Source organism: Neovison vison, chromosome X (assembly GCF_020171115.1).
Source record: "Neovison vison isolate M4711 chromosome X, ASM_NN_V1, whole genome shotgun sequence".
Classification (NCBI taxonomy): Eukaryota; Metazoa; Chordata; class Mammalia; order Carnivora; family Mustelidae; genus Neogale; species Neogale vison.
Window position 1 is genome coordinate 16,003,224 of NC_058105.1, and position 13,319 is coordinate 16,016,542.

Consider the following 13,319-nt stretch of genomic DNA (forward strand, 5'->3'; position numbering starts at 1 on the left):
GTCCCCTTGCCCTAGAATGGGATCACCTCGTGGTGTCATTCGCACTTCACAGCGATCTGGGATCTGGCCAGAGTCAGACTCCAAATGAGACCACATCCTTGCTTAGCCCCATTCCCCACTCCATGGTGTTTCCCTCATTCTCTTTCTTCTGAGATCTTTCCCACAGTAAATTACAATCACCCCGATCCTTGTTCCACTCAGGATCTGCTTCTAGGGAACCCAAACCAAGATAGTATGTTTGATGAACTTCTAGAAATTTGGCATACCTTGTATTTAGGGGGTGAATCTAGGAATAATTGGAATATTAAACCCAAGAATTGGGCAAGGGCCAGATCATAGAGAACCTTCTGTGCCCTGTTCAAGACCTGTGAGTCTTTTTTATTTTTATATTAAGCCTTTTCTATTAGACTCAAACACTCTTCCTCAATCATGCCTCCCACATTTAATGAGGTAGCCTTCCCACCTTTAGTGACTTATTCATTTAGGTCAAGGCATGGGGGACTACTGGGGTCTGTAGTTAAATACAGATCTCTCTGAAAGTGATAATCCATTGAGACATTAATAGTCTAATTCACCTCAAGGTATGATGTAGGTGTGAGAGATTGTGTTTTCCGAAGATAGCCACACGTATGGCTCTCACCCACGTGCTCTTATAACATGGCTAATATTCTTCCCACTGGAGCTGAGGTCTATGCTCTCTGCCTTTGAATCCAGGGATGTGGGTTTGTGGCTGCACTGGCCAATGGCATGCAGTAGTGCTGGAAGATGTCCAAGGCAAGGTCATAAGGCAATATGTCTTCCACCTGGACCTCTCCCACACACGCACGCTCACACTCTCTCTCTCATTCTGTCAGAATGCTCATTCTCGGAACTCAGTCACCATGTTGTGAGGAAGCCAGGCCACACAAAGAGGCCACACGTTGGCATTCTGGCAGAAAGTCCCAGCTAGGGCCCAGCCGACACCAGCGTCGATCTTCAGACACAGGAGTGAGAAAAGCCATCAGATGATTCCAGCTCCTGGCTTCTGGATCTTCCAGCTGAGGGTGCAAACATCATGAGGTAGAAACAAGTTTCCCTTACTATGCCTCGTCTGAATTTCCCACTCACAGAAACCATACAGATGATACGTGATTATTGTTAAGTTAAGCCACTAAATTTTGGAAGAACTTATTTCGCTTCAACAGATAGCTGACACATCTACCTAGATGCTTTCCCCTTCAAAATTACTCACCTAGTAGGGCACCTGGCTGGCTCAGTTGGTAGAGCACATGACTCTTAATCTCAGGATTCTAATGTTGAGTATGGAGCTTACTTTAAAAAAATAATAATAAAATTTTAAAAATTCCTCCTCTAGCTTCCCTATGCGGGCAATTAGTATCCCCAGGTTCTTTCAGTGACTGAGCTCTCTCCATTTGCATACAATGAGTCATTATTAGGTCCTATAGATTTTCCTTTCTAGGGTGTCTCTGCCATCTGTCCTTTCCCTTGGTGCTTGTCTCCCCAGATGAAACTAAAGCCAAGCTGGAATCATGTTCGAACTCCTCAAAAACTGCCAACTTTCACAAAAGCACAGCTTCCAGATGGAATTATACAATTCCAGCTGCAATTTATATATTCCAAATAGACATATATTCTGAATATATACATATACTTACAGAAATTATGCTTTGCTTTTTCGCTGTAATAAATTCAGATTTGTTACAATACAATACAATACCAAAAAAAGTGAACTTATCGCTCAACAAATGTGAACATTTGCTGTTATATTCCAGACATTTTTCTAGGGGTGCATGCGTGTGTGTGTGTGTGTGTGTGTGTGTATTCTAGGTATGTGTGTATTCTGCCTATTCTAGATATGTAAAAATATATACACACATACACATGTTATATACACATATATGTATATGTTATATACACATATACAGTAGATATGTTCAAGAAACATTTTTTTAAAGATTTTATTTATTTTTTTATTTATTTGACATAGAGAGATCACAGTAGACAGAGAGGCAGGCAGAGAGAGAGGAAGGGAAGCAGACTCCCCGCTGAGCAGAGAGCCCTATGCGGGACTCGATCCCAGGACCCTGAGATCATGACCCGAGCCGAAGGCAGCGGCTTAACCCACTGAGCCACCCAGGCGCCCCAAGAAACATTTTTTTTTTTTTACAAAATTAGGATCACAACACACATCATGTCCCATAATTTTGCTTTTTTTTTCTTTTTGCCATTTTGCTTTTTTACCTAACATTGCTTCCTGGTTATCCTTCCATGACAGCACATGCAGATCTAATTCATTCATTTTAAGAGTTACAAAGCAGGGGGACCTGGGTGGCTCAATCAGTTGAACATCTGCCTTTGGCTCAGGTCATGATCTCAGGGTCCTGGCATCAGGTCACATGTCAGTCTCCCTGCACTGCGGGGAGACTACTTTTCCCTCTGCTTGTACTCTTTCTTTCTTTCTCTGGCAAATAAATAAATAAATAAAATCTTTAAAAAAAAAAAGAGTTATACAGTATATTACACCATCACTCATTTAACCATTTCCCTATCAAAAAACATCTGATTGTTTCTACATTTTGCTACCAAGTAGTGCCACAAGGAGTACTGTTGTGCAAATGTCTTAATGCACTTGTGCCATTTCGATAGAAGTGGTTGGAGTCCTGGAAACGTGACTGCTGGATCCTAGGGTGTGGACAATTTAAATATAGATAGGCAATGTAAGATGGACCTTTTAATGGGGCTGGACCAATTTTCACCTACATAACACTCTAGCCCAAACAAGGTACTATTAATCTTGTCTAATTTTTGTACCATATAGCCACTAATATAGACAAGGTAGCACTCGAAAGCACTGTCATGAGATGTTCACCAAGTGAAAAAGACAGAAGTCATAGTATAATTCCATTTTTGTATATATGCATAAAGTGTCTGGAAGTATATAAAATGGCATTAACAGGGGCGCCTGCGTGGCTCAGTGGGTTAAAGCCTCTGCCTTCGGCTCAGGTCATGATCCCAGTATCCTGGGATGGAGCCCCGCCTCGGGCTCTCTGCTCAGCGGGGAGCCTGCTTCATCCTCTCTCTGCCTGCCTCTCTGCCTACTTGTGATCTCTGTCAAAAAAATAAATAAAATCTTAAAAAAAAAACCCACATCCTTTAAAAAATAATTTAAAAAATAAAATGGCATTAACAGAATTTCTTTCTGGGAAGTAGGCAAGTCTGGAGAACTTTAATTTTTTTCTATTATAGTTAAAAATTGCATTTAATACTGTCAGGAAAGATATTTTCCATTTTGAGAAACACTGCATAAATGATGTAAATGTTAGAAATGTTCTATGCATGGATAAAAGAAAAAAAAGAACAAGACAAGGAAACAATGAGCTAGCAGTTGGAATCTACAGTTGACATCAATTCACATCTGCTAACTGTGGGAACCAACTACAGAGACATAATTAGACTCAGCATCAAATGGGCTTTACAAATACACAGCCCATTTCCCGTTGTTTAACATAGCTCACATATAAGGGCACTGAAGAGCTCTTTGACAAACGTGTGGTAAATCAAAATTTGGATTAAATTAACTGTATTCTAATAAGATACTGAAACAATAAGACATTTCAGAAAATAACAATTCTCAATTAAAAGAGAATAAACCTTCAGTGGCTTCACTTCACTTACGATGGTGTTTTGTTCATTGTGGTGAGCACAGCACAATGTCCAGACTTGTCAAATCACTATGTCGTACACCGTTCTGTGTCAACTCTACTTCAATTTTTAAAAATTTAATAAAAAGGAAAGTTTATTTTTTTAAAAAAGGAGAGAGATAGTGTTTGCCAACCTTGCTGAACATCAAAATCACTCCAGATATTCAGGCACTGTCCCAGATCTGAATCTGATTATAACCCAGAGATCCTCACCAAAAGGGTCTGAAACTCTCTGTATTTTTTAACTTTTTTAATACATTTTTTAAAATAATTTCTACATGCAACATAGAGTTCAAACTCACAACCTTGAGATCAAGTGTCACGTGTTCCATCCACTGGACCAACCAGGGACTCCTAGAACTCTATATTTTTAACATGCTCTCAGGGGAGTCTTCTAATCAGACAAATTTAGGGCACTACATTTGTGACTTAAGAAAATAAATATAAACACTGTACCTAGACGTTTACAAATTTCTGTGGCTCCTGTCCACATTGTAACGTCGCGTGAGGCATTGTTCCAGGCGTTGGAACATATTGGGTGTCACGTAAGAGAAATCTATTTTAATTAGATAGACTTCACAAACTTTAAAATGCATTCTTTTGAAGAGTGCAATTCAGTGGTGTTTAGCACATTCACAAAATCCTGCAACCATCACCACTGTCTAATTCCAGAACATTTTATCAGCCCCAAAAGGAAAGCCCATGGCCGTTAGCAGCCACTTCCCATTTCTTCCCCATCCCACCAGCCCTGACGACCACTAGTTTAAGTTCTGGCTCTATGGATTTGCCTATTTCAGATATTACACAGAAACAGAATCATAATATGTGGGTGGCCTCTTGTATCCGTCTTCTTTCACTTTACATGTTTAAGGTTCACCTGTGTTGTAGCATGGACTGGTACTTCATTCCTTTCCATGGCTGAATGTTGTTCTGTTGTATGGGTATAACGAATTTTGATGATGCATTCTTTGGGTGCGGCACATATGGGTTATTTCCACTTTTGGGCTACTATGAGTAAGGTCTGGGGAGCCTTCAGACTTGTCAGAAAGGCACATTTCTAAGCCCCAACCCACATTTAATCAATCCAGGTATCTGGGGGGTGCGCCTAGCGAGCTGTGTTTTAACAAGCTCTCCAGGCAATTCTGACGCACACTCAAGTGTGAGAACCACTGTGCCTCACATTGCCATCTTCAAATCCCCCAAATTCTGAATTTCAAAATGGATCTGCAGACCTCTGTTTCCAGAAAGATCGAATAGATGTGCTTTCCCCTACTTCTCCCATGAAGTACAGCTAAAATGTCTTAACGTTACTTACTGAAAAATTTAAAAAACCCGAGAAGACACTGAAAGGTGAGGGAAAAAAAAACAAGTGGAGGAGAAAACTTGGGACACATGGAACTCAACAGCAGTGAATCCTGTCTACACTGGATGCTGGAGAAGGTAGCAATCCCAAATGCCAAAAGACACAGACAGAAAAGCCTCCAAGCTCTCTCTAGCCCAAGGCCAAGGAGAGGGACAACCTAGCAAGACAGAAACCTTTTAGACTGGGACACCTGGATCGCTCCGTCATTAAGCATCTGCCTTCAGCTCAGGTCACGATATCAGGGTCCTGGGATCGAGTCCCACATCCGGCTCCTACTCAGTGGGGAGCTTGCCTCTCCCTCTGCACTTCCCCCTGCTTGTGTGCATTCTCTCTACCTCAAATAAATAAACAAAATCTTAACAAAAAGGAACCTTTTAGACAGTAAGCACTCTACTCCAGCCAAACCCCACAGAAAGTACAATGGCCTCAACCCAGCCATGCCACTGAAATCTTGGTATAGAACCTAGACCCCACCTTCAAGAGGCTGTCACAGAGCATCCTCATCCCCCGGCTAGAGTGGAGTGGAAAAGGCCTAGCAAAGAGTCAGAACAATCAGGCAGAAAATCGGTAAAGACAGAGAAGAACCAAACCATAAGCCAAAAGGATCTAATCAAGATTTACAGAATACTCCTTCCAACAACAGAAGAATGCACATTCTTTTCAGGCCCCTGTGACACGTGATACCAAGATAGACCAGACTCGGGGCCATAACAGCAAACTTCAACAAATTTAAAAGAATTGGAAGCACACAGTTGGTTCTCTGACCACAGTGGAACCAAACTAGAAACTAGGAAGAGAAAGCTAACAGGAACACTTTGAAACACTTGGAAACTACAGAACACACTTCTAAATAATCCATAGATCAAAGAAGAAGTTTCAAGGAAAAATTTAAAATGCCTTGAACTGAATGAAAATGAAAATCCAACATGTAATTTCTGACTCCCAGCTACAGGAATGTTAAAGGGCAAATTTATGGCACTAAATGTTTATGTTAGAAAAGAATCAAATCAATAATCTAAGTCCCCACTTGAAGAACTCAAAGAAGGGTCACCTGGTTGGCTCAGTCAGGCAACCGACTCTTGATTTCAGCGCAGGTCAGGATCTCGGGGTCAAGGACTTGAACCCCACATAGGGCTCCACGCTCAGCAGGGGTCTCCTTGAGGATTCTCTCCTTCTTCCTCTGCCCCTCCCCCCACTCACACTCTCATTCTCTCTCTCTCTCTCTCTCAACTAAATAAATAAATCTAAAATAATAAAAAACCCAGAAGAAGAAAAGCAAAAATAAATCCAAAGCAAGGAAAAGGAGGAAAATAACAAAAAGCAGAACTCAATAAAACTGAAAGTGAGAAAAAAATCACATAAAAGCAATGAAGGAAGAAGTTGGTTCTCCCAGGATGCCTGGGTGGCTCAGTCAGTGAAGCATCTACCTTTGGCTCAAGTCATGATCCCAGGGTCCTGGGATTGAGTCCCTCATCGGGCTCACTTCCCATAAGGGAGCCTACTTCTCCCTCTCCCTCTGCCCCTCCCCCTGATTGTGCTCCTGCTCTCTCTCAAATAAATAAATAAACATTTTAAAAGATTTTTATTTATTTATTTGACAGAGAGAGAGAGATCACAAGTAGGCAGAGAGGCAGGCAGAGAGAGGGAGAAGCAGGCTCCCTGCTGAGCAGAGAGCCCTACGTGGGGCTCGATCCCAGGATCCTGGGATCATGACCAGAGCCGAAGGCAAAGGCTTAACCCACTGAGCCACCCAGGTGCCGTCAAATAAATAAGTAAAATCTTAAAAAAAAAAAGAAGCTGATTCTCTGAAAAAGCATATAAAATTAACAAACCTCTAGCAAGACTGAGAAAGAAAGGAAAGAGGGAAGACACAAGGCATGAAATGGAGAACATCACTAGACTCTGCAACCACCGAAAGGATAATAAGAAAATACTACAGACAACCCTACACACAGAGAAGCTAGATAAAATGGACCAACTCCTTGAAAAGCACAAACTACCAAAACTCACCCAATTATTAAATAAATAATATCAAATAGTACTACAACAATGAAGGAAACTGAATTTGTAACTTTAAATCCCCCTAAAAAGACATCTCCTGGCCCAGATGGTTTCATTAAAGATCTTACCAAACACTGAACAATCGATTAACCTGAATAATCCTCCGTACCTTACAGGAGAGGGGAACACTTTTCAACTCATTTTATGAGGTCAGTTTTACTCCAGTAACAAAACCAAGCAAAGACACTGCAAAAACAAACAAACTAAAACTAAAACTATAGACCAACATCCCTTATGAACTGAGATGCAAAAATACTCAAGAAAATATTAGCAACTAGAATCCAGCAATATAACAATTCTATCCCATAACCAAACGAGTTTTACTCCAGAGATGGAAGGCTGGTTCAGTAGTTTTTTTTTTTTTTAAACCTCAGAATTGCAAACTTTATTTTTTTTAATTTTTTAAGACTTTTATTTGTTTATTTGACATAGAGAGAGAGATCACAAATAGGCAGAGGCAGGCAGAGAGGAGGGGGAAGCAGGCTCCCTGCTGAGCAGAGAGCCCGATGCGGGGGCTCGATCCCAGGACCCTGAGATCATGACCTGAGCTGAAGGCAGAGGCTTAACGAATGGAGCCACCCAGGTGCCCCTGGTTCAGTAGTTTTTAAAAAAAGAATCAATATAATCCACAAGAATAATTTGGCTCAAGAAGAAAAGTCACATGATTCTATCACTTGATGCAGAAAAAAAAATCTGACAAAATCCAATAGCTATTTATGATTTTTAAAAAACTATTAGGGGCGCCTGGGTAGCTCAGTCGGCTTAGTGTCTGACTCTTGATTTCAGCTCAGGTCATGATCTCAGGGTTGTGAGATCCAGCCCTGTGTTGGACTCTGCACTGGGCATGGAGCCTGCTTAGGATTCTCTCTCTCCCTCTGCCTTTCTCCCACCCTCTTCCTCCATCAATCAATCAATCAATCAATCAATAAAAATTTAAAAAGTATTCAAAAACTTCCACAACATGTTAAAGAACACCTGCAGAAAACCTTCAGCCTACATCATGCTTTATGGGAAAAGAATGAATGTTCCCCCCAACCCCATAAGATCAGGATCAAGGCAAGAACATCTGCTCTTTCCACTACCATTCAACACAGTGCTGGAAGTTCTCTATGCTGTGGTAAGACAGGTTTGTGGGCCTCATCTCAGATTGTGGGTGTAGAATTTAGGAGTGTGCATTCAACAAGCCCTCCAGCAGAATCAGGCACTGAGAGGACCACAGAAGAGAACCTCCATCTAGGGTTGAACTGTTCAGCAAAGGGCAGGGGCTTGTTAAAAATCACAGACGTCCAGGGCCATTTGGGTGGCTCAGTTAAGTGTCTGCCTTCAGCTCAGGTCATGATCCCAGAGTCCTGGGACTGAGCCCCACATGGGGCTCCCTGCTCAGTGGAGAGTCTGCTTCTTTCTCTCCCACTCCCCCTGCTTGTGTTCTCTCTATCTCAAATAAAACAAATAAAATATTTTTTAAAAATCACAGATGTCAGGGCACTTGGGTGGCTGAGTCAGTTAAGCATCTGCCTTTGACTCAGGTCCGGATCTCAGGGTCCTGGAATTGAGCCCCACCTGGGCTCCTCACTCAGCAGGAATCTGCTTCTCCCTCTCCCTCTGCTCTTCCTCCTCCTCCTCCTCCTCCTCCTCTCTCTCTCTCTCTCTCTCTCTCTAACTCTTTCTCTCAAATAAATAAATAAAATCTTGTAACAAATCACAGACACCCACCCTTGCTGTATCTTTCTAATGCAGTATCTCAACCTTATAACTACACATTAGAATCACCTTGGGAACTGAAAATATCTGCCTGTAATGACCACTCACCAGAACAATTAAAACTGAGTATTTGGTGGAGGGGAAGCCAGTGTATCAGTATTTCTAAAGGCTCCCTAAACAATCCCACTGTGCAGCCATGGCTGGGAAACACAGTGAAAACAGGAAAGGCAGTAACCTGGTCAGGAGGTAGCCTAACATAGGAAGATAGCAGAGAGAAGCAACGTGATCAGGCTGGGGTGGGATTTCTCAGCTGTTACTAGGTTGCCAATGTTGGGGGTGGAGATGGTGTCGGAAGAGCCACCGTTAGCTCAACCCCTGGATTACTACCATAGCCTTGATGTTGTACTATGCATTTTATGTCATTCACTCCACTTGAATGTGAACTCTGGGAGGCAGGGGCTATCTGTCCTGTTCTCAGTCAGTGGTTTCCCCAGCACTCAGTGCTAGTGAAGTATTTGTAGCATCAACTAAGTATGAGTCTCATTTTAGGACCATCTGCCTGGTTGGGATGTTTTTGCTGGAGGAAGGAGTGTTTTTCCCTATTCCACTCCTCTCTGTACTATCCAAGTGAGACATTACATGAAGCTCCGTGTTAGGATGCAGGGGCACATACATGTAGGGCTAGACATACTCTGGGAGAGGGGGATTGTCTCAGATGCACAAGAACAGACCACAGGCAGTGACAGTCTTGCTCCAACCACTGCGGTTGGAAAGAAGAGCGTCTCAGGAGAGATCAGTGACAAACAGATACTTTCAAAACACGGTTGAACCATTGGTTTGTGAATTTACTTTTCTCATTGAGGCAAAATTTAATTCAATTAAAGGCACAGATCCTACATGCCTTTTATGGCCTTTGAAAAATGTACACACTGTGTATATTCTTCGGTGCCTGGTTTTTTCACTCATCATACCGTTGTTGAGACTGTGTTGTGTGTAACCACAGACCATTCCTTTCCATGGCTGAGTAGCATTCCGTTGCAAGAAAACATCCCGCATTTTCTCCATCCTCCTGTTCATGGACATTTGAGTAGTTGCCCAGCAGCTTACTGTCGCTCTGAGTTTCACTAGAGTTTCGTTACAGAGCAAGGCATACCTCTGAATCACTTTTCTCTTGTTTATCTCCCCATTTTCTACCTCAAATTTCCATCATTCATACATATTTACCCTTCGATTCATCAGTTCCCAACCTTACAATCTTCCAACCTTGTCCACGGAAATGCGCTTCCATTTTTATTTTCACTTCAGGGACACATTTTCCAGGAATTCACGTATTTTCACTCAGATTGTGCCTATCCCTAGGAAACAGATGATAAAAGCCAGCTAGATTCTTATTTAGAATCTCTTTCCTCGCAGGAAGAAGATCCGCAGATGTGATGGCTATTCAGATAGGGGGTGAATTTTTTTTAGAAACCTTACGTTTTCCAAAACAAAATGAATTCGTGAGAAAAATAGCATTGTTTTGCATTTTCAAAATTCTCCTTAGTGTCTGGGATAATAAAAGACGGCTTGATTCTCATGTCGGCTTCTGTGTTCAATCGGTTGCCATATGTTGTTTTGGTTACAACATGCAAAGAGAATCAGGACTCATATAGACAGCCAGTTGGAAAAAAGATGAGCATTTCAATAACTTTTTCAGATAATGATGGGTATTTTCCTTTGCTACTGCACCAGGGGCCATGGGTTCTGATGGCTCTGGGAACTTTGGAAGGTAAGAGGTTGGAGCAATCCAATTTTGGAGGGAGCTGAGCACTCTCCCATAGATGCCACAGATTTCTCAACCTTGGCTCTACTGACATTTGGCCTTGGGCCATTCTTTGTTGTGTGTTAGGGTGGGGGAGGGGCAGACCGTGTGTGGTGGGATGTTTACCAGCATCCCTGGCCTCTACCCACTCAATGTCAGGAACACCTCCCCCACACTTGTGACAACCAAAGATGTCTCCAGACATTGCCAAATATCACCTAGTGGGGCAAAGTCCCCCTCCCTCCACTGAGAACCACAGAACAGGCACCCCATAAAGGCCCTTTTGGTGGGACTGAACAATTCAAGATGAAAGTTATGTAAGAACTTTCCATAACTGTACTGACATTTCTCTGTTAGAAATACAGTTGACAAGAGCTATCATTTATTTACTAAGTGCTATTTGGCACTCCCCCCACATTAACTAGTTTACTCCTCACATCAACACTGCGAGGTCAGTATTAATATTCCCATTTTACAGATGAGGTCATCAAAACTCAGAAAGCTCGCCACACGCCCAAGAGAGGAGCAGGACTGGGATTAGTATGCGTCTACTTGACTCCTATGCATATGCTCCAAACCACCGAAGTATTCGTTGTGTTAGAAATGTAGTTTCCTCTGGTACTCGTTGTACAAACCCGTCTAATGATCTTACTGAGATAACAGAGTCATGCAGGATTTTAGGTGGGAAATACAATCGGGGGTGACTTCTTGACCTAGTACCTAGATTAGCTTTGGGTAAACTTAATTGAAGCATTAGTTTGATGGATTGCAGAGACTTCTGGGGTAAGATCAAAGAGACATAAGTATAAGGCCTTAAGGGACCAAATTACCCATCTCATCGGTTCAAGAAGCCATGGCAATAATTAATCAAGCAGTCTCGTGAAGGTGCTGGTGGGACTTTTCTGATATCTCAGATCCTCAGCCCCAGGGAGGGGGAAGGGCAATACCACCTCTGATTGACCCCAAGCCTGGCTGTTAAGCCCTTAAGGAGAAGAATGTTTGGGGGAATGGTAACCAGACCCTCTAATTTCTAGGACAGTGTTCTTCCAACTGCCCGTCACAATGCTTTTATCATGAAATCAATTTCGTAGATCATGAGCAGCATTTAAGGCACTCAGCTTTTCCTTTCTTCTGCTCTTCTGCACTGTCTGGCATGACTTGTCACAGCATTTTTTTTTTCATTTGCTATTTATCCGTTTGTTATCCTAAGGAAAAAAAAATAAAATTGAAAATTCTTACCATGAATTTCACTAGACCTCTTTATGTTCTGCAATGCAGTTTCAAAATGCAAATGTTAAGGGAGCACCTGGGTGGCTCAGTCGGTTAAGTGACTGCCTTTGGCTCAGGTCGTGATCCCAGGGCCCTGGGGTGGAGCCCCTCATTGGGCTCTGTGCTCAGCTGGGAGCCTGCTTCTCCCTCTCCCTGCCATTCCCCTTGCTTGTGCTCTCCCTCTCTCTCTCTCTCTCTTTCTCTCATTCTGTCAAATAAATAAAATATTTTTAAAAATACAAAATAAAATGCAAACGTAAAAACATTTAACTAACCTGCAGAATCACCAAAATTACACAATTCATATTCTGTAGCTCATACTTGCATTTATACTAAGTACTGGTTCTTACCAGAATAGTGAGTACACCACACGAAACTGATTCAACTGTTTTGATTTCATGTTCTAAATGTTCTGTTATTCTTTTTTTGTTATTGAGGCATAACTGACATAGAACATGATATTAGTTTCATGTGTACAACATCATTATTTGCTATTCTCATCCCAAGGACAAAACGTTATTTCCCGTCTTGATACACATGCATTCCACCAACTGTCTCTACCTTCAGTTTACTGGTGAGCAAGGATGGAGGAAAGGGAAAGGGTGGGTTTATCTTTGCCTTCCGTGTCATTATTTTCAGCATAAGTGGTCCGCTAATGCAGGAAAGCAACCCACCAGGACGTGCTAGGGTTCCTTGGTCTTCCTGTTCCCAGAATTCCCCTGCCTTCTTTCTGCACTGGAATAAGCTCTGGTTCAAAAGGAAAGCATGGACTCTGGTTTGTCACCACCGATGGTCCCCCACCCCACCCCCCATCTTACTCAGCTGTAGATGCAACATGCTGACCTCACCCTGGCCCCCGGTCTTGCTGAACTACCCCCCACCATGCCGTTTCATGGGCCCACCAGAGTTCTGTGTTCATGGAGCATCAGCAACACTGTATGCAAGTGGGCAGCAAGAAATGGCCACAGAGGGGCTCCTGGGTGACTCAGTCATTAAGCATCTGCCTTCGACTCAGGTCATGATCCTAGGGTCCTGGGATCGAGCCCCACATCCAGCTTCTCCCTCTCCCTCTACTTCCCCCCCTGCTTGTACTCTCTCTCTCTCTCTTTCAAATAAAATAAATAAAATATTTTTTAAAAATCAGAGATGTCATGGACAACCTGCTTCTCCCTCTCATCCCCACTTGTGCCCTTTATTGCTATCTCTGTCTCTCTCTCAAATAAATAAATAAAATATTTAAAAATACATACAAACATACCTGAAGGTCAGGGCACCTGGCTGGTTTGGTCGGTAAAGCACATGACTCTTGATTAGGGGAGGGTTGGGGGGTTATGGGGGTGTTGTAAGTTGGAGCCCCATGCGGGGAGTAGATTACTTAAAAATAAAGTCTTTTAAAAAATACTTGAAGGTCTACTATGCTCAA